The following is a 20,724-nucleotide window of genomic DNA, read 5'->3' as shown; positions in this document are numbered from 1 at the left end:
CGACGTATAACGATGGCGGCTGGTCCTTAAGTTGTCAAAGACAATTGTGCGGCTTCATGCACAGATGTCTATTCGAAGGCTCCCCAAAAATCATCAAAAGTAGCGCAGGAACTACTTCTGCAGAACGGTGCCATTGCCGGCATTAGGCTGCAACTTGTCATGTGATTTGACCTGTTTCAATGTGAGGGAGGGCAAAGACACACCGCGATTTATTCTGAGGCTGCACAGGAGGATTGGGGAGATTTGTGGTTGCTATGGGTTACAGTGAGAACCCCGTCCTGATCCTGGGAGAGGAGTGTGTTGGGGGGAGGGGGTACAGCACAAATTATCTATAGAAGAGATCAGATTGTGTTCTATATAAAAGCCGTGTGTTGGGGATTTATTGATGAACTCAGGAGGGGGGGGGGGGGGGGGAACCACACCTATTAACCACTTACCTGCCAGGGAAAATGACATCTCACACACATATAGGAAAATCAGCATTTTTTTTTTTATTTATTAGAAAATGACTTATGGCCCCGTACACATGATCAAAAAATTTATGAAAATACAGTTTTCAAATCGATCGTACGATAATCTGATCGTCAGTACGCGGCTTTCCATAGCCGACCACAACAGTTGATCTGATATTATCTGATGGGACAAGCATGAAAATCTTCTCTCGGATGATAACAGATCGGACGGTTTTCATTTAGATCCGGATTCACACTATTCATTTTTTTTTTTTTTCTCCTTTTTGCAGATTTGCACCTCAGAGCGTGTTCTATAGGAAACCATGTTATATGGACTGTACTGCAGATCTGCAAAAAGCACTAAACATGTATAGGAGAGAATCAGGCCTTAAATCCGTACAGTTGTTGCTTGAAAATACATGACATCACATGACAATACATGACATCACATGACAATACATAACATCACATGAAACACATGACAATACATGACAACACATGACATGACAATACATGACATCACATGACAACACAACACATCACATGACAATACATAACATCACATGACAACATATTAATAATATTTGTATTACACGTGTGAGAAACCTTTATATGGGAGTAAAAAAATGTATGTTCAATCAAAATGTTTATTATTATACAATATATATGTATTTATTATAATATACAGGATGTATATATATATATTTATATTATTGTACAGTATATATGTAGTTATAATATTATACAGGATTTATATGGCACCAACAGGTTGTGCCGTGCTTTTGAGATATCTACAAATAAATCCTGAAGTCCTGTATAATATATATATATATATATATATATATATATATATATATATATATATATATATATATATATATATATATATACACAGGTGTAGTGTGGTATAGTGTAGTATGGTGAATGAATGAATCGCCTCTAGGCACTACACTACTGGTGTAGTGTAGTGTGGTGTAGTATGGAGTGGTGTAGTATAGTGTGGTGTAGTATGGTGTGGTGTGGTGTAGTATGGTGTGGTGTGGTGTAGTATGGTGTAATATGGTGTAGTGTAGTGTGGTATAGTGTGTGTAATCCCCGGGTGCTGGGTGTGGAGGAGATGTAATGGCGGCACACACACCATCCCCCATAAGGAACCAGCCACACTTGTGTGACTTTGGATCTGACAAGTCGCAGCTCATTGTGTGCAATGGTATCTGTTCTGATTGGTGAGACTAAGACCCCTCACACACTGCCAGCGCCCGCCGTTAGCGCTGTTTGGCCGCCAGCTGGGCAGTTTTAACCCCAAAAAAAGGGTTAAAAACTCCAGTTTTGTGGCGCTTTCAAACTGCTTTTAAGACACTTCAGAAGCGCTGCCAATTCATTCCCGTGGGCGGGGCATTTTGGGAGCGCTAAACACATCGATCTCAGCCCACCCCAAAGACGCTGCTTGCAGAACTTTTCCTAACTCCCCACAAGAGCCCCGCCCCCCCGGTGTGAAAAGTCGCACTGGAATGAATGGGAGGCGGTTCTCAGGCGCTTTGCAGAAACTATTTCTAGCGCTAAAAGCTTGAAAATCTCCCCATTGTGAAAGGGGTCTTAATATGGCAGCGATTTTGAAGAGTTGCCCGCACTACTTTGGTCCGGAGAATGTAAAGTCACATCAAAGTGGCACCAAGAGTCAATCCAGAGTCACGCTGGAAATGGTGCGACTTTGGAGACTCTGCTGTGAATGGAGCCTCCATCTCTCTTCTTTCCTCCTCTACATGCCTGTGATAATGGAATACAATGTGCACTAAAAACGCACTTTAACCACTCGACCTCTGGAAGGTTTTACTCCCTTTATGACCAGGCCGTATAATGGATAGTTTATACTCTCTGCTCTAAAATATTCCCAATAAAAATCGAATTTCATAAATTGAGGCCAAAATATATTCTGCTACAAGATCCCAATAAGTGTCTATTGATTGGATTGTGTGAGAGTTCTATCATCTACAATGTATGAGATATACAGTATACGGGAATTTACCCCTCTATAGAGGCTGTACTATGATGGGGGAGATCAGACACTTCTAGTGTGACTGTGATAGGGTGGCGGGCAAACCGACACTGACTGACACTGACATCACTAGTGACACTGAGGGCACTTTCACACTGCCAGTGCCCGGGCGTCGGCGGAAAAGCGCCGCTACTTTTAGTATCGCTTTACCTTCGTTTTAGCGGCACTATTTGGCCGCTAACGGGGTGGTTTTAACCCCCGCTAGAAGCCGAAAAAGGGTTAAAACCGACCCCACAACGTCGGTGCAGCAGGCACTTTGCTGGCGCTGCCCATTGATTTCAATAAGCAGGGGCGCTTTAGGAGCCATGTATTCACCACTCCTACAGCGCTGCAAAGAAGCTGCTGGCAGGACTTTTTGTGACACCAGCGCAGCGCCCCCGTGTGGAAGCCCTCGGCCTTCATACTGGGATTACAGATGAGGATTTTTTTCAGGCGCTTTACAGACGTTATTTTAGTGCCTGAAAAATGATTCCAGTGTGGAAGGGGCCTAATACAGAGATCAGTGATAATACTGAACACGGGCGGACAGAACTCCTGTATATCTCTGTGCTGGTAAACACGCCCCTCCACAGACATACAGGTATGTACACCCCATGTCACAGGTATGTACATCTCATGTCACAGGTATGTACACTCCATGTCACAGGTATGTAGTCCCATGTCACAGGTATGTATGTACCATGTCACAGGTATGTACAACCCCATGTCACAGGTATGTGCACCCCATGTATGTATGCCCCACGTCACAGGTATGTACGTCCCATGTCACAGGTACAACTCCACGTCACATGTATGTACGCCCCGTGTCACAGGTATGTACACCACATGTCACAGGTATGTATGTCCCATGTCACAGGTATGTAATCCCATGGCACAGGTATGTACACTCTATGTCACAGGTATGTATGCCCCATGTCACAAGTATGTACGTCCCATTTCACAGGTATGTGCGCATCATGTCACAGGTATGTACACCCCATGTCACAGGTATGTACGCTCCATGTCACAGGTATGTACGCATCATGTCACAGGTATGTACACCCCATGTCACAGGTATGTATGCCCCATGTGAACAAGGCTTTCATTTAGAGAACTATGAGGCAGTCTATTGTAGATAACACACACAATGTCACTTCTGTGATAACATAATTTGTCCCTCTTCAGTAGAATGCGCTGATCACATCCCCACACTGATCCTGTGTGCCGGGGGAACTCCTGCGCATGCGTGTGGTTGCTATGGGATACAACAACCCTCCCCTTATCTCTGATTGGTGATTCCTCCATAGAGACACACCGGGATTTATTCTGAATCTACACAGGAGGATTGGGGATATTTGTGGTTGCTATGGATTACAGCGAGAACCCCACCCTGATCCCGGGGAGAGGAGTGTGTTGGGGGGGTACAGCACAAATTGTCTATAGAAGAGATCAGATTGTGTTTTATATAAAAGCCTAGTGTTGGGGATTTATTGATGAACTCAGGAGGGGGGAGGGGAGGACCACACCTATTAATTACTTACCTGCCAGGGGAGATTTAGCATTTTTCACACACACAGGAAAATCTGCTTTTTTGTGAAAACTTGTATTTCAGCAATATCTGAAAATTGATCACACCTGAAGTACTGACGGCCTATTTCAATTCTTGAGACCCTAACATGCCAGAAAAGTACAAATACCCCCCAAATGACCCCTTTTTGGAAAGAAGACATTCCAAGGTATTTAGTAAGAGGCATGATGAGTTTTTTGAAGTTGTAATTTTTTCCCACAATTCTTTGCAAAATGAAGATTTTTTTAACTTTTTTTTTTTTTCACAAAATTGTCATATTATCAGTTTATTTCTCACACACAGCATATGCATACCACAAATTACACCCCAAAACCCATTCTGCTATTACTCCCGAGTACGACGATACCACATGTGTGAGACTTTTACACAGCGTGGCCACATACAGAGGCCCAACATGCAGGGAGCGCCATCAGGCGTTCTGGAGCACCCAGGACAATTCTGACATTTCTCTCCTACATGTAAAAATCATCATTTATTTGCTAGAAAATTACATCGAATCCCAAAACATTATATATGTTTTTTTAGCAAAGACCCTGGAGAATACAATGGTGGTTGTTGCAACTTTATATCTCGCACAGTATTTGTGCAGCAATTTTTCGAATGCTTTTTTTTGGAAAAAAAAACAGTTTTGTGCTTAAAAAAAAAAAAAACACAGTAAAGATAGCCAAATTTTTATATAATGTGAAAGATGAAGTTACGCTGAGTAAATAGATACCTAACATGTCACTCTTCAAAATTGCACACCCTCGTGGAATGGCACAAAACGTCGCTACTTAAAAATCCCCAAAGGCGACGATTAAATTTTTTTTTACTGGTTACATGTTTTGAGTTACAGAGGAGGTCTAGGGCTAGAATTATTGCTCTCACTCTAACGTTCGCAGCGATACCTCACATGTGTGGCTTGAACACTGTTTTCACGTGGGCGGGACTTACGTATGCGTTCGCTTCTGCATGCGAACACATGGGGACAGGGGCACTTTAAAAAAATATTTTTTTTTATTGTTCATTTTACTTTATTTTAATTTTACTTTTTTTTTCCCCAAAAATAAATTTTTCGATCACTTTTATTTCTATTACAAGGAATGTAAACATCCCTTGTAATAGGAATATGGCATGACAGGTCCTCTTTACAGTGAGATATGGGGTCAATAAGACCCCACATCTCATCTCTAAGCTGGGAAGCCTGAAAAAAAAAAAAAAGATTCTGCCTTTGATCGTATTGGCGAGTCGGTAGAAGCACCGGAGGGTGGCGGGAGGGGGGGGGGGATGTCTATGGCTGGGTATTGCAGGGTATCTCCGAGTATGGCTGGGTATCTCAGAGTATGGCGTTGCAGAGTATTGCGTTGCAGAGCATTGCAGGGTATTGGCGGGTGTTGCAGAGCATTGCAGAGTGTTGCAGGTATTGGCGGGTGTTGCAGAGTGTTGCAGGTATTGGCGGGTGTTGCAGAGCATTGCAGAGTGTTGCAGGGTATTGGCGGGTGTTGCAGAGCATTGCAGAGTGTTGCAGGGTATTGGCGGGTGTTGCAGAGCATTGCAGAGTGTTGCAGAGCATTGCAGAGTGTTGCAGGGTATTGCAGAGTGTTGCAGGGTATTGCAGAGTGTTGCAGGGTATTGCAGAGTGTTGCAGGGTATTGCAGAGTGTTGCAGGGTATTGCAGAGTGTTGCACGGTTTTGCAGAGTGTTGCACGGTTTTGCAGAGTGTTGCAGGGTATTGCAGAGTGTTGCAGGGTATTGCAGAGTGTTGCAGGGTATTGCAGAGTGTTGCAGGGTATTGCAGAGTATTGCAGGGGGTTGCAGGGTATTGCAGGGGGTTGCAGGGTGTTGCAGAGCATTGCAGAGTGTTGCAGGTATTGGCGGGTATTGCAGAGTGTTGCAGGGTATTGCAGAGTGTTGCAGGGTATTGCAGAGTGTTGCAGGGTATTGCAGAGTGTTGCAGGGTATTGCAGAGTATTGCAGGGGGTTGCAGGGTATTGCAGGGGGTTGCAGGGTGTTGCAGAGCATTGCAGAGTGTTGCAGGTATTGGCGGGTATTGCAGAGTGTTGCAGGGTATTGCAGAGTGTTGCAGGGTATTGCAGAGTGTTGCAGGGTATTGCAGAGTGTTGCAGGGGGTTGCAGGGTATTGGCAGGGAATTGAGGGGTTAATTTTCGGTGAGCAGCGATGTGGGCACTGCAGATGCAGCCCATAGCACTGCTGACACCGATCTCTTCCCCCTCCGCTGTACTGATCGGTACAGAGAGGGGGAGGGAGGAACCGACTTCATAACATGACGCCGGTTTGTTTACAAGTGATCACTCCGTCATTTGACGGAGCGATCATGTGGTAAACGGCCGCGATGAGTGGCCGTTTACCGTGATCTGTGATGCGCCGGGTACTGTGGACCCGGCGGTCACGGATGCTCTCGAGTGCGCACCCCAGCGGAATTCTTGGAGGACGTTATATGACGTCCTCCCAGAGTTAAACAACTGCCCTGTAGCCGTCATTCGGCTATGGGCCGGTTGTTAAGTGGTTAACCACCTCAATATTGGGGACTTTACCCCTTTTCCTGCCCAGGCGATTTTTCAACTTTCAGCGCTGTCGCATTTTGAATGACAATTGCGCGGTCGTGCTACACTGTACCCAAATGACATTTTTATCATTTTCTTCACACAAATAGAGCTTTATTTTGGTGGTATTTAATCACTGCTGGGTTTTTTTATTTTCTCCTAAAAAAAAAAAAAATTATTTGAAAAAAAAAAAAAGTTTTTCTTAGTTTCTGTCAGTAAATTTGGTAAATAAGTAATTTTTCTCCTTCACTTATGGGCACAAATATGCCACACTTATGGGCACTGATATGTGGCACTGGTGATCACTGATGGGTGGCACTGGTGGGCACTGGGCACAGATAGGTGGCACGGATAGTGGGCACTGATGGACATTGATGGGTCTCATTAATGGGCAGCAGTGATGAGCATTGATGCGCAGCAGTGATAAGCATTGATGGGCAGCACTCATAGCCAGCACTGACTGGCATCACTAATAGCCACTGATTGCTGGCCCTTGTGGGCACAGATTGGTGGCAGCTGTGGGCAATCATTGCTGGCACTGGTGGGCACTTAATTGTAATCAGTGCCCTGATTACATACCTAGATGTCCCCTGTGAGGAGATGCCACTGATCGGCTCTCCTCTCACTCTGTCAGTGTGAGGTAAGGAGCGCCAATTACCGGCATCTCCATGTTTACATGTGATTGGACACAGCCGATCACATGGTTAAAGAGCCGCAGCTCTTTACACAGATTGGGGTTGCCCTGTCACGTAGCAACACGGCGCATCTGCAATCGCCATGCTGCGTGCCCACGGGGGCGTGCAAGAGTGGTCGTACTGGGAAGCCGTCATATGACGTCCACCCAGAATGAAAGCCACACCAGCCACGCCCTCATTTGACGGTGGGTGGGTGGCAAGTGGTTAAAATAAATGAATGAGTTCACACTGGGGCGCTGCGCTTCCGTTGTGGTGGAAAAGAAAGAAATCCCGCTTGCAGCATTTTTGGAGCATGTTCGGGGAGTTAAAAATAAATAAATAAAAATGCACCAAAAAACTCACCTTCCCATTGAAAACAATGGAGAAGGTGGTAAAGAGGCCCCTGGAGACCCGCTCTCACTCTCACTGTGATTGGACGCAGCATGTATCCAGTCCTGCCTGAAGGCAGCGCTGTGCTTAAGACCCCTTTCACACTGAAGGCGCTATTTATGAAGTTTTCGCGCTAAAATATCGCCTGTAAAACGCCTCTCAAGCCACCCCCCAGTGTAAAAGTCCGCTTGCGGGACAGGAAAAGAAGTTCTGCAAGCAGCATCTTTGGGGCAGTGCGGGAGCGCTGTACACACCGCCCCTCCCCCGTCCCCGCCCATTGAAATCGATGGGTGCTTTTTGAGGAAGTAACGTAAAAGTTGTGTTACTCCACCAGTGGCATATCTAGCACATCTCGCACCCGGGGCTGGACTTTTTTTTTTGCATGTGGCAATGTAGCGGCGCCATGCCAACACTGTGGGTGTGGTCAGATTGTATTAACAGTGGGAGGAGCGTAACCACTTAAAGACCGGGCCTGTTTTTCAAACTTCTTGCTTACAAGTTAAAATCGTTTGTTTTGTTTTTTTGCTAGAAAATTACCTAGAACCCACAAACATTATATATATTTTTTTATAACACCCTAGAGAATAAAATGGTGGCCGTTGCAATACTTTTTGCCACACCGTATTTGCACAACAGTCTTACAAGCACACTTTTTTTGGGGGGGGAAATACACTTTTTGGAATTAAAAAATATGACAACAGTAAAGTTAGCCCAATTTTTTTTTTATATTGTGAAAGATAATGTTACGCCGAGTAAATTGATAGCCAACACATCACGCTTCAAAATTGCGCCCACTCGTGGAATGGCGACAAACTTTTACTGATAAAAATCTCCATAGGTGACGTTTAACATTTTTTACAGGTTGCAGAGGAGGGCTAGAATTATTGCTCTCGCTCTACCGATCGCGGCAATACCTCACATGTGTGCTTTGAACACCGTTTTCATATGCGAGCACAACTTACGTATGCGTTTGCTTCTGCGCACAAGCTTGGAGGAACAGGGCGCATTTAACCCTTTCATGACTAAGCCTATTTTTGGAATTTGGTGTTTACAAGTTTAAATCCATATTTTTTGCTAGAAAATTACTTGGAACCCCCAAACATTATATATATATATATTTTTTAGCAGAGACTCTAGAGAATAAAACTGCAATTGTTGCAATATTTTATGTCACACGGTATTTGCGCAGCGGTGGTTTAAACGCAACTTTTTGGGAAAAGGGACACTTTCATGAATTAAAAAAAACGAAACAGTAAAATTTGCCCATTTTTTTTTTTTTGCGTAATGTGAAAGATAATGTTACGCCGAGTAAATAGATACCAAACATGTCACACTTTATAATTGCACGCACTCGTGGATTGACGACAAAGTACGGTACCTAAAAATCTCAATAGGCGACACTTTAATTTTTTTTACGGTTACCAGGTTAGCGTTACAGAGGAGGTCTAGTGCTAGAATTATTGCTCTCACTCTGACGATCGCGGCGATACCTCACATGTGTGATTTGAACACCGTTTACATATGCGGGGCGCAACTTCCGTATGTGTTTTCTTTGCTTCGCGAGCTCGTGGGGATGGCAGGCGCTTTAAAAAAAATTTTTTTTTATTTTATTGATTTGAAAATGAATAAATTGTTTCTTTAAAAAAAAAAAAAAAATTATCACTTTTATTGAATGAATGAATGAATGAAATACTTATATAGCGCACAATGCGAACTGAATCGCCTCTAGGCGCTGTGGCGAGCTTTGATCATCTGCTAAAAGAGGAAGGTCTTGAGTTTTTTCCTAAAAGCCAGGTGATTTTCTTCCAGGCGGATGTTTATTGGTAGAGCATTCCATAGCCGAGGCCCTTGGACAGCGAATCTCCGATCCCCCTTGGATTTATACCGGGCTTTGGGCACGAGGAGGAGGTTTTTGTTGGCTGATCGAAGACTGCGGTTTGGTGTGTAATGATTTATTTTCTCCATTAGGTATTGCGGAGCTTCTCTATGCACGCATTTGTGGGTGAGGCAAAGGGTCTTGAACGTGATCCGATTTTTTACGGTTAGCCAATGTAAGCTCCTCAGTGAAGGAGAAATGGATTCCCAGGGTTTTTTTCCTGTTATCAGCCTTGCCGCCGTGTTTTGGATCAGTTGTAATCGCGCAAGTTGATATTGTGGTAATCCTATGTAAAGCGAGTTTGCGTAGTCCAGTCGTGAATTAATGATTGTTCCAACTACCACTGCTTTGTCATTCTTTGGGATAAAAGGGATGAGTCTGCGAAGCATGCGCAGCAGATGGTGAGATCGACTGACTACTGCTCCTATTTGCGCATCCATTGACATTTGTGCGTCTAAAATAACCCCGAGACTCTTGGCTTTGGTCTTTGGGGAGATAGTCTGCCCAAAGACGGTTGGTGGAGACCAGGAGGTTTTGGTTGCGGGCTTATGATTTGGGTGTAAGATAAGAAGCTCTGTCTTTGATTGGTTCAGCTGGAGGGAGTTGGTGGTCATCCAGTCCTCTATTGATTTGAGGCAGTTTTCAAGTTGTTGTTGGTGATCTTTTTTTCCATTGATCCGGAAATAAAGTTGCGTGTCGTCAGCGTAAGAGTGGAAGCAGAGATCTGAGCATCTGATGATTTGAAGGAGTGGGCGAATGTAAATGTTGAAGAGAACGGGTGACAACGGAGAGCCTTGAGGGACTCCGCAGGTGACTGCCCGAGTTTCGGAGAGGAATTTTCCTAGTTTCACTGTCTGTGACCGATTTCCTAGGAAGGACGCGAACCAATGGAGATCTATGTCTTGGACTCCGGCTACTTCTGTGAGGCGGACGAGTAGAGTATTGTGATCTACTGTATCAAACGCTGCACTTAGGTCTAGCAGTACGAGGAGACACGGCTCTCCGTCATCTGCCGCTTCGAGGGCGTCATCCCAAATCTTGAGGAGAGCTGTTTCTGTTCCATGACCCGGGCGGAAGCCTGATTGCAGCGGGTCCAGGAGTTTGTGAGTATCCAGGTGAAGTTGTAGCTGATGTACTACAGCTTTCTCCATGATCTTAGAAATGGTGTTGAGGCTTGTAATTGGCCTACGGTTGTTTGGATCCTGAGGGTCCAGGTTTGGTTTCTTGAGTAGAGGTTTGACGATGCCTTGTTTGAGGATGCTGGGAACAATCCCTTCGTGGAATGATCGGTTTATGAGGTGGGTTATGGTTGGAGCCACGATGTCGGAGCATTCTTTCAGTAGTTTTGTGGGGATGATGTCAATAGGTGAGGTACTGTCACGCAGTTTATTAATGATGTTTTTTGCGGTGTCTACGGTAATTGGGGATAGTGAAAATTTTGGCGGTTGCGGTATGTTGGTGCGGACATCCTCTTTATGTATTTGCTGGCTGAGGTCGGATGTTTTCTTCTGACAAATTGTTTCCCTGATGGTTTTGACTTTATCGATGAAAAAATCTGACAGTTTGTCACAGTAATCCTGGGATTCGCTTTCTGGGGGTTCTAGGCACACCGGATTCATTGATTGATTAACCAGTTTAAACAGTTCCCGTGGTTGGTTTGCGGCCGTTGAGATTGTATATGAGAAGTGGTCCTTTTTGGCTTTGAAGATTGCTTTCCGATAATTCTCTGTCAGACCTTTGTAGTTAAATAGGTTTTCCTCGGTGGGATTTCTTCTCCATGTTCTTTCCGCTCTTCTGCGTTCTTGCTTTAGTACGGAGAGGGAGCTATTAAACCATCCAGCATTTTTCTTCCTGATGAGAGCCCTGCGTTTTTGTGCTACCGAGTCTGCTGATTGCAGTAATGCCTTGTTCAGGGAGTTGAGTGTTTCCTCCGTAGAGTGGTTTAAGGTTATTGTAGATATTTTTTTGGACAGAGTGGTTTTGAAGGCTTCGGAGTACAGTTTTTTATGCGATCTGGTCCAGTGCGTTGTTACAGGTTTCCGTTTTGCGTTGGTGATGTTGGTAGTGATTTTGGTGTGTAAACATCCCTTGTGACAGTAATAGGTGGTGACAGGTACTCTTTATGGAGGGATCGGAGGTCTAAAAGACCCCCCACCCCTCCTTTACACTTCAATGTATTCAGATCGCCGAAAACGGCGATTCTGAATACAGTATATCTTTTTAAAACCGGCGCCATTGGCAACCGAGTAAACGGGAAGTGACGTTATCTGTGTTTACTATGAGGAGACTGAAACAAAGCCGATTACGGCTTCGTTCCAGTTCCTCCCCAGCAGCCGGATAGGGCAGTGTGAACTTCCGCCGGGAGGAATGCGATGCGGGAACCCGCTGCGGATTCGCGGCCCTCCCGCATCGCTTCAGTGTGAACCCAGCCTTATGCCTGGAAAGCCAATCGCTCGCTGAAAAAAACGGTACCGGGATGATGCCTGCAGGTGCGGGCATCATCCCGGTATACCCCCCCGGAAGCTGAGTACGCACATCTGCGTACGCTCGGCGGGAAGGGGTTAAATTTTATTTTATTTTTTTTTCTTATTTATTTTATCTTTTATTTTTTATTTTTACACTGTTCTTTAAAAAAAAAAAAAAAACTGGGTCACTTTTATTCCTATTATAAAGAATGTAAACATCCCTTGTAATAGAAAAATAGCATGACAGGACTTATTAAATATGAGATCTGGGGGTCAAAAAGACCTCACACCTCATATTTACACTAAAATGCAATAGAATTTTTTTTTTTTTTATGTCATTTGAAAATAAAATGTCCCATTAAGAGCTGTGGGCGGAAGTGAAGTTTTGACGTCGCTTCCGCCCTGCAATGATATGGAGACGGGTGGTGGCCATCTTCCCCTCATTCCTCTCCATGCCAAGCCAGGGACAGGACACGATTGCCTCCACCGATGTCGGTGGCTCCGGTAAGCGGCGGAGGGCATCGGAGAGCGGCAGGAGGGAGGGGGCCCCCTCTCCCACCGCCGATAAAAGTGATCTTGCGGTGAATCCCCCACAGAGACCACTTTTATCTTGAAGCGGACCTCCCGCTGAAGAAGAGGATACCGGGGGTTATGGTAGCTAGCTTCTGCCATAACAACAATATTCCTCCTCAAAGTAGCGACGTGTAACGGCGGTGGGCGGTCCGTAGGTGATTAAAGAGGGCTTCCAGATTCCAATAACCCCCCCAGCCTGTTCCCACAGACACTTTTCTTTTGATTTCTGTGTGGAGTTCTTCCTTTAAATCCAGACCAGACCAGACCAGAGGGACTTTTTTGTTTGGGGGGGTCCCCATTTCCATCTACATCATGTCGGTGTTGCTGTAGTAGGTTGTATACATTGTACAGATACACCACTTCACAGGCAGGGTCAGAGCAACCACTGAGCATGTTATTTAATGGAGTTTTGCATTTTTATTGTTTTACTTTAACCACTTCAATACCCGGCACTTTTACCCCCTTCCTGCCCAGGCCAATGTTCAGCTTTCAGCGCTGTCACACTTTGAGTGATAATTTTGTGGTCAAGCAACACTGTACACATATGACATTTTTAATCTTTTTGTTCACGCAGCTAGAGTTCCCTTTTGGTGGTATTTAACCACTTACAGACCAGAAGATTTTCCCCCTTAAAGCGGGAGTCCGCCTTTTTTTTTTTTTTAAAAGCCAGCAGCTACAAATACTGCAGCTGCTGACTTTTAAAATAGTGACACTTACCCGCCCAGCGCGCCCGCGATGTCGTCACCCGAAGCCGATCTCTCGATCGTCTCTCGGGTGCTGCCGCCGCCATCTTGGCTATGGGAATCAGGAAGTGGAGCCTTTCGGCTTCATTTCCCGGTTCCCTACTGCGCATGCGCGAGTCGCACTGCGCAATAAGGATGGTCCCCGCTGTCTCTGGGATCCGTGTGTTTCCCAGCAGGCAGCGGGGGACTTTCGGAAAGGGGCGTAGATTCTGCGGAAAGGTGCGTACCTTCTGCAGAATCTACGCCGGAAGTGGGTGCAGATACCTGTACTGTACAGGTACCTGCACCCCCCTCCCCCCTGAAAGGTGCCAATTGTGGCGCCGGAGGGGGGGAGGATTCCAATGAGCGGAAGGTCCACTTTAGGGTGGACCTCCGCTTTAATGACCGGGCCATTTTTTTTGCGATATTGCACTGCGTGGCTTTAACTGACAATTGTGTGGTCGTGAGACGTGGCACCCAAACAAAACTGATGTCTTTTTTTTTCCTCCGACAAATAGAGCTTTCTTTTGGTGGTATTTGATCACCTCTGCGGTTTTTATTTGTTGTGCTATAAACAAAAAAAGCATGACAATTTAGAAAAAAATATATATATTTTTTTAAATTTTTGCTATAATAAATATGCCAAAAAAAAGTCTTCATCAGTTTAGGCCAATATGTATTCTTCTACATATTTCTGGTAAAAAAACATTTCAATAAGTTTATATTAATTGGTTGGGGCAAAGGTTATAGTGTCTACAAAATAGGAGATAGGTTTTCTGCATTTTTATTATTTATTTATTTTTTACTAGTAATGGAGGCAATCTGAGATTTTTAGTGCGACATTGCGGCGGACAGTTTGGACACTTTTGACATTTTTTTTTTGGACCATTGACATTTATACAGCGATAAGTGCTATAAAAATGCACCAATTACTGTGTAAATGTCACTGGCAGGGAATGGGTTGACACTTGGCAGCGATCAAGGGGTTAGGTGTTCCCTGGGAGATGTTTCTAACTGGTGAGGAGGGGACTGACTGGAGGAGGAGAGAGATCGCTGTTCCTAATCACTAGGAACAGCAGATCTCTCTCTCCTCCCCTGTCAGTATGAGGGATCTGTCTGTTTATATTGACAGATCCCCATTCTGGCTCTCTTTCCCGAGATTACGGGGGATTTAGCGGACACCACGGCTGCCAGCCACGTGCATCGGGTCCCCCCCGCCATGCAGCGCGTGCCTGCTATGACTTTTAGAGGAGCCAACGTGCACCTACGGTGATTTGCGGGAACGGGCCGACGTGCCGCAGTATAATGACGGCGGCCGGTCGGCAAGTGGTTAATCACCACTGGCCTTTTTTATTTTATGCTAAATAAATGGAAAAAAAATATAGTTTTTATTCGTTTCTGTTATAACATTTAATTGTTCTTCATAAATTTAGCCCAACATGTATTCTGTATTCTTTCTTTGGTGAAAATAACCCAAATCAGTGTATATTATTTAGTCTGTAGGAAAGTTATAGAGTCCAAAAACTAAGGTATGTATATCTGAAAATCGATCAATCCTGATGTACTGACGACTGACCTCATTTCTTGAGGCCTTAAAATGTGAGGACAATACAGATACCCCCCAAATGACCCCTGTATGGAAAGTAGACAGTCCAAGGTATTTAGTAAGAGGCATTGTAGGTTTTTTGAAATTGTAATTTTTTGTCATTATATATATATATATATATATAACTTTTTTTTTTTTTTTTTACATGCTAACTGGTGTGGTGGTAATCAGGGACACTGACTTGTGACAGTATAAATAAAGTTATAATTTTTAAACACACTGTGACCAGACCAAAAAAAGCTATCAAAATAACATTGTACTATTTTAGGGAAGTGATCAGGATTGTTTTTTTATTTATATACATTATGTTTGCTTATAGCAGTGCATTACATTGCTATACGTTTTTTTTTGTGATTATCTCTGATTGGTCAAAGCTGACCAATCACAGCTAGCAACACAGTTGTACACATTGGATGGCATGAAAGGAAGCCATCCATTGTGTACAACTGCCATGTGACTGTTGTGGAAAATTTTATGAAGATGTATTTTTAATGTATTGTCATAAGAGTCTCCCAGTGTTAGCACTCCCGCAGCCCGCTCTAAAGAGCTGACTGGGGCAGACTGACGCTAGTTGAGATCTGTTTTGGTAGTGAAAAGCTCCTTGGGGATGTAGAGAAGTGTTTGCGGAGTGGGGACATGTCCGCCAGCTAAGGGCCCCTGTGCGATGCACAGAACGGTCGTCTGGTGGGAGTGTGTTCGCTCTGCAAAGACATTGTCGATTTAAGGAGTGTGCGCTCGTGTCGCCCCTGTATGCCTGATCAACATATTTGTGGCCCCCGTGAGTGTACACCTGCCGATAATCTCTCGTCCACAAGGACAGTAGAATAGTCTGGGTATGCGTTGTTCTCTGGAAAAACGTAGAATAAGGATTCACAAACAAAGGATAAGAACGTGATTCTTGTGAATCGTTGTGGTCGGGGGAGGTGTTCATAGTCTCGGGCTTCGTGTGATCAGGGACAGGGGGCTGAAGATTGCACACGCTGCCCCCCCAGACACGCCCATAAGACTCCTGTAGTGATTGTTCATTGGTTGTATTTCCTATGTTGAAAGTCATGTCTTTATTTGGTAATGTCCTTATATGGTCATTTCCTGTGATGTCATTATGTATTGAGGGAGTGATTGGCTGTTTTAACCACCACTTCCTGTTTGTCAGAGCTTTTGTGATGTAGGAAATAAAAGCAAGGGGGACTGCTAAGAAAGGCAGTGATGCTGAGATGAGGACGTAAGAATGTGGTAATGTCTGTTTACTGGGGAATGGAGAACCAGGGGAGACATGGGATCAAAAGGATGCATTATATCATTATGGTGGAAGAGGGCTTATTAGCGCAAGAGTGTAGTGGAATATCGACGACGGTGACCTACTGTGATTTGTCACAATGGTCACATGGTATCAGCAAGGAGCCGGTACACGGATCAGTCATTGGCCGCATCCCGTGGACATTGGCGGTGACTTATCCTGCCATTGAGCGGCCCCATGTGGGCCCTGATCTGGGAGGACCTCATATGATATCCAGATTGACGAGAGGCCAGTGCCAGCATCATCCAACCATAGGCCGGACAGGAACCGGTTAAAGTATAAGTACTGTATAGACAAAACTTTTTCATTTTGGACAGAGTAAGGGAGGGTTAAAGCCCCTGTCAGTTTTATGTCGAGCCACACAACATCCCCACTGCTTTTATATGTGCGACAGCTGGTTACTAAGCAATCAGCCTCTCTGATCATACACGGAAATGCCCGGGCCGCAACTACTCGCTGAAACACTACCAAATAGGTTCACACAAAAGAGTTATGCCAGCCAAAGTCAGATCAAGCAAGGAGCAGCCACCTCCTAAGTCCCAGAGCTCTCCGGCGGAGACATGTGCGGTGGCCATCTTGTCTTAGACATGTGCAAAAGGAAAAAAATTGTTTAGTTTTGTTTTAATTCGTTAATTAATTAATTTCGTTTAGTTATATTCGTAAATTCGTTTTCGGATTTCGTTTAGTTTTCTACCGAATTTGAAAAATCGGTCACATTCGAAAATATTTCTACCGGATTCGAAATGATTTCAACATGATTTGAAATTATTTCAACCACATTCAAAACTATTTCAACCGGATTGGAAAATATTTTGCGACCCGACTTTAGGGCCATGTATCTCGGGGTCACTTGGTGCTAGAAACCCCAAATTTGGAGATTTTGTAGTGCTAGTTCTATTGTATTTGCATACCAAATTTGGGGTTTCTAGCTGTAAGTGGCCCCAAGATATGTGGCCCCAAATTCAGGTCGCAAAATGTCATTCTCTGCTGCAGAAAAGTACTTGGCATATTGCCCATATCTGAGGTCAGTTGGTGGCACTCATGACCGGTCACGTGGCACTCGTGGCAGGTCACGTGGCACTCGTGGCAGGTCACGTGGCACTCGTGGCAGGTGTCATGGCAAGTGGACAATGCACAACTTGTGGCAGGTGACGTGGCAAGTGGACAAATACAATACACAACTTGTGGCAAGTGGACAATGACATACAGCAAATGCACTTGCCTTGCGATCGACATCCGTGACTTCGTCAATCAGGAATGCTGACAACTTCATTGATACCATAAATATAAATGAAATAAGATGTGTGTTTTTTTTGCACTGGTACACTGCAAGTATGAAAAGTTGATGTAACAGTTATATATATATAAGTATAAGTAACTAACCATCTTCCAAAATGTATAATTCAAATAGAAAAGTTTAGAACAGAATAGAAAAAATATATAATTTAATAGAATAAAATAGAAAGAATATACAACCATCTTCTTAAATTCGAATTTGAATAGAATAAATTTTAATTTCGAATAGTATGAATTCAAATTTTTTAATTAATTCATTTTAAATTTGGATAGAAAAGATTATAATAAAATAGAAAATAGACTAGAAAAACGATAGAACAGAACAGAGTAGAATATATTATATTTTATTCTGTTCTGTTCTATTGTTTTTCTAGTCTATTCTTTTATATTCTATTAAAATCTTTTCTATTAAAATCAAAATCATTATATACTAAATTCGAATTTCGGAAGATGGTTTTATATATATATATATATATATATATTTCTTTCTGACATTCGAATTTCGTATAAAATGAATTCGAATTTGAATAGAAAAGATTAGAATAGAAGTAGAGAATAGACTAGAAAAACAATAGGACAGAATAGAATATATTATATTTTATTCTAAAATGAAATAGATGCTAATAGTCTGCAGGAGATCTTATGGAAACAAATAGTAATCTGCAAAAGAAATTAAAAATGAAATAGATATTATCTATATTATATTCTGTTCTATTGTTTTTCTTGTCTATTCTCTATTTCTATTCTAATCTTTTCTATTCAAATTCGAATTCATTCTATACCAAATTCGAATGTCGAAAAAAATATATATATATCCATCTTCCAAAATTCACATTTAGTATATAATGATTTTGACTTTAATAGAAAAGATTTTAATAGAATATAAATGAATAGACTAGAAAAACAATAGAACAGAACAGAATAAAATATAATATATTCTGTTCTATTGTTTTTCTAGTCTATTCTCTATTTCTATTCTAATCTTTTCTATTCAAATTCGAATTCATTCTATACGAAATTTTGAATATCGAAAAGAAATATATATATATATATATATATATATATATATATATATATATTATAAAACCACCATCTTCCGAAATTCTAATTTAGTATATAATGATTTTGATTTTAATAGAAAAGATTTTAATAGAATATAAAAGAATAGACTAGAAAAACAATAATAAAAAAAAAATATATAAAAATAGAATATATTCTGTTCTGTTCTATCGTTTTTCTAGTCTATTTTCTATTTTATTATAATCTTTTCTATCCAAATTTAAAATTAATTAATTAAAAAAATTGAATTCATACTATTAGAAATTCTAATTTATTCTATTTGAAATTTGAATTTCAGAAGATGGTTGTATATTCTTTCTATTTTATTCTATTAAATTATATTTTTTTCTAATCTTTTCTATTTGAATTAGAAATTTTGGAAGATGGTTAGTTACTTATGTACATCTGTCACATCAACTTCTCATACTTGCAGTGTACCAGTGTAAAAAACACACACATCTTATTTAATGTATATTTATCCCATCAATGAAGTTGTCAGCATGCCTGATTGAAGAAGTCACGGATGTCGATCGCAAGGCAAGTACATATGCTGTATGTCATTGTCCACTTGCCACGTCACCTGCCACAAGTTGTGTATTGTCCACTTGCCACAAGTTGTGTATTGTCCACTTGCCATGACACCTGCCATGAGTGCCACATGACCGGCCACGAGTGCCACGTGACCTGCTACGACTGCCACATGACCAAGTTGTGGATTGCCCACTTGCCACGTCACCTGCCACAAGTTGTGGGGTTCCTAGCACCAAGTGACCCTGAGATATGGACAATATGTCAAGCACTTTTCTGCAGCAGAGAATGACATTTTGCGACCTGAATTTGGGGCCACATATCTCGGGGTCACTTATAGCTAGAAACACCATATTTGGGTATGCTGTAGTGCTAGTTCTACTGTGTTTGCATACCAAATTTGGGGTTTTTAGCTACAAGTGGCCCCGAGATACGTGGCCCCAAATTTGGGTCAAAAAATGTAATTTTTCTAATTTCGTCCGAATTCGGTTGAATTCGTTAGCATTGTAATTCGGTAATTCGGATGCATCCGAATAATGAAAATTTGTCCGAATTTCGATTTGGAACGAAACGAAATGCACATGTCTATCTTGCCTTCCTACCTAGGTGCCAGGCCGACACCAGCTGTCCAGAAGGACCTGCTGTCACGGTCCCTACCGTGTCTTTTAGACGGCCTGACGTGGTCATGCCCCAAGTGGCTCTAGGTGGTATTGAACTAACGACTGTTTGTTCTTGCTCCTGTTTCTTTACCTCTGAGCCACACCTCAGTTCTATTCTGCCTGTTCTCCAGCCATGCCTAGTTTTGCATAAAGTACTGTGGGCAATTCTGTTTGTACCTGTCACTCTTGGATCAGCTGTGGCAGGTTACCAATTAGCTGGGTATAAAACCCTGTCTTACTCTGAGGGCTGGGTCAGTTCATTGTCTCTTGTCACCAAAGGTACCTGTGTTCAAGTTACAGTATTCCAATACTGACCCTGGCTTGTATATCGTTTATGCTGACTTCTGTAATGCCGGACAACGGCTTTACTTCGACGATCCCTTGGCTTTTCCTGTCAAGCCCCCGTGCACAGATTCACAGCCCAGGTGGCTTATCTCTTTGTTACCGTGGGCTGTGTGTATTTGCAAGGGTGAGAGTACCTCTCTGCACCATGGACTCCAACCTAGGTAAGCCCTCACACCTGCGGCAGCTATTTACCATGGATCCTGAAAGAGAGGAGGCATCACAGCCTGAAGCTGCAGCGCGACTGTTCGAGGATTCTTCTACCTCAGCCATCCTACCTGCCATCGAGGCCAGCTAGACCACACTCATAAGCCAGATCGATACCCTGGTGATTGAGTGTGGCCTCATCTGGGAGGATCTGGACAAATTCAGAGGCTGTTTAACTACTGCTTCTTAACTACAAAGTCCCGCATATCAGAAATAGAGGCCACCGCTCTCACCACCCATCACAGTACAGAAGTACTACAATGTACTGTGAAAATCCTGATGGCCCGGTCTGAGGATGCAGAAAACATGCTTCCATGCAATAATGTGCATGTGGTGGGACTCCCAGAAGGATCGGATGGATTACATCCTACAAGCTTTGAGGAATCATTCTTTAAGAAGATCATCAATTTG

Source organism: Lithobates pipiens, unplaced genomic scaffold (genome assembly GCF_037356315.1).
Source record: "Lithobates pipiens isolate NorthernLeopardFrog02 unplaced genomic scaffold, aLitPip1_a1.2 Scaffold_19, whole genome shotgun sequence".
NCBI lineage: Eukaryota > Metazoa > Chordata > Amphibia > Anura > Ranidae > Lithobates > Lithobates pipiens.
The sequence above is the reverse complement of the archived record's forward strand: the minus strand, read 5'-3'. Positions refer to the sequence as shown.